The 2,500-nt window shown below is 42.1% G+C and overlaps 1 protein-coding gene across 2 annotated transcripts in view; it reads left to right on the forward strand.

The window, feature by feature from the left end:
* LOC134454167 (chloride channel protein 2-like) overlaps nucleotides 1–2,500 on the forward strand; it is a 67,459-nt gene that overhangs the window by 58,234 nt on the left and 6,725 nt on the right. The window lies entirely within an intron of this gene.

Here is a 2,500-nt window from a genome sequence, read left to right on the forward strand (position 1 = left end):
CTGAGGTATGAATCTGGACCTTAAGCTCAGCAGTATCGTGCTCTTCTTCCCATGCCTGAACTGGAGCGTTGACTGGAAGGTGGCGGGTTGCGGGCAAACTAGCGCAGATGACCTCAGTTACACTAGCACACAGCATTCTGGGTAGTGGGCACCATTAAATATACATTAGATGTTGAGTTTAAAACATTAATCATTTCGAACAACACTTGAAGGAAAAACTGAGTCATCACTCCCCTCAGCCCTCAGTGTTGGATAAGTGAGCAGAAGAGTTTTCCAGGTGAGATAAGCTAACGTTGCATTAATCTAAGCATTATGCAACATTTTCAGCCCAGTGTTCCTATCTATGGTGGGGCATATATGGATGTGAGGAAGCAGGGGATTATGGGTGATGGAGTCCAAATCTCTACGGCCTGAAGTGAGGCGAGGAAGAGGAGCATTCCAACCAATCCTAACTGGCCATGTCATTACAGTCCACCAATCAAGAGTCCGCCTTGCTATAAATAAATGGGTGTGGTCTGTGCATCCCACAAGTCGCCGTGCACTAGATCTCCAGCCGTCCCTCCCCTCTCACCTCCACCAATGGCAAGAGAGGGACGGGGTTGTCTCCTATTCGGCGTTATACTGTTGTTTTGTGACTTGTCGTCGTAAAGGATGCAAAGTGTCTTACAGCTGTAATAATACCTTGAGTCAGTCATAAAATGTCTTATTTTATTTGTTTGTATCTTACGATAATCTTATCTTTACAATAATACAGTCTTCATTCATTCACCAATTCACTCACTCATTCATGGGTCACTGATGGACTAGATCCAGTCAGTGGGATATGTATACATATGTAAGTCAACCTGTCTGCGTGAATGTACAGTATACAGTATAAAAATATAGTCATACTGTCTATCTGAGGTGAATTAATGTCTGTCTGAGGTTAATTCAGCCGTCAGACTGAAACTGACACAATTAGATTCATGTAGTATTAGTTCATGTAGTAGACTATATGATTACATAGATTATATGATATGCGTGTTGTCATGACTAGCTGTAGTAGATGATATTAAATTCCCGTTGTCATCATGTCTAGCTAGTAGTCTAGATGATATTATATATCCATGTTGCCATGACTGGCATATTTAGAGTTAGAATGACGTATAGCTTTGTAGACAGTGGTGGGCGATCTGTATTGTAGATCCGTTAGTGACACTTCTTTAGGGATTCGTCAGTGCAAATCCAGTGCCCTACTCAGCTGACAGTTTTACAGAGAAAGTGACATTGTACTATTTTTGGAAATAAGCTCAGTTTACACCTCTCCTTCAGCTGAAATAATTGAGTTTTACCTTTCTTCTGTTCGGTCAGCCATTCCCTTAGTCTGGTGATGTAAGTTCTAGTTACAAGCAACTATCAGCAACTAGCAACTAGCAACTATCATTGAATAGGCTAGCTGGACCAATAAGATTCAATGATATACAGTATTGTAGTTTGGGGGTTAAATTGGAGCTGCCAGACTTAGAGAATGGCTGAAAGTACAGAAGAAAGGTAAACGTCAATCATTATACTGAAGAAGAGGTTTGAAATGAGCTTATTTCCAGAAATGGTACAGTATCGCTTTAATTAGGACACTCACCTGGTTGAATTGGACAGGTAAAACCAGGTCGATTGGAATATGTGGCACCAGGTTGTAACTAATGAATCCATTTTGCCCATCACTGTCCCGTATGAATTTAGTATATTAGTTTATTAGATTTAGAGTTAGTGTCAGTTAGTTAGATCAATTAACAGTCAAATTAGTTCTAGTTAGAATGATGTGACGTTATATTCAGTCGAATTGATGATGTCAAAATGGAATGGATGTTGTCATGGCTACTGCCAGACTTGTGATGTCACGAGTGATAGTGCAATCCCGTCAGTCCAATCAGAAACAGGGTTGGACCGAAACCCGTGTTTGTCTCAGACCTCACTGGTCGATGCCATAATTGAAAGGGATGATTGCTTGTTTGTTTTTTTAAATGCAAGAAGCAGGAGTCATTAATTTGGCTCTGCGAATCATGTGACGCCGTCTCCTGCTCACAATCACAAGCCGTGTTATGATTTGCTGTTGCATGTAAGAATGTGATGACATCATTGGGGTGTGAAAGAACAATGATTTGACCTCTTGACCTGAGAGCAACACGGTTGACCTGTCTATGTCACACACACACACACACACACAGACAGACACACACACACACACACACAGACACACACACACACACACACACACACACACACACACACACACACACACACACACACACACACACACACACACACACACACACACACACACACACACACACACAGGTAAGGTACGCCTGTGTTAATGCTGTTATACTGTACGTTCTACTACTACTACTACTACACACACACACACACACACCAGCATTCATTATGGGTGATGGGCAGTCATGGGTAGCGTTTGGGTGTCAGGTTTGTAGCCCAAAGGTTGCCGGTTTGACTCCCGACCCAC

Source organism: Engraulis encrasicolus, chromosome 8 (assembly GCF_034702125.1).
Source record: "Engraulis encrasicolus isolate BLACKSEA-1 chromosome 8, IST_EnEncr_1.0, whole genome shotgun sequence".
NCBI lineage: Eukaryota > Metazoa > Chordata > Actinopteri > Clupeiformes > Engraulidae > Engraulis > Engraulis encrasicolus.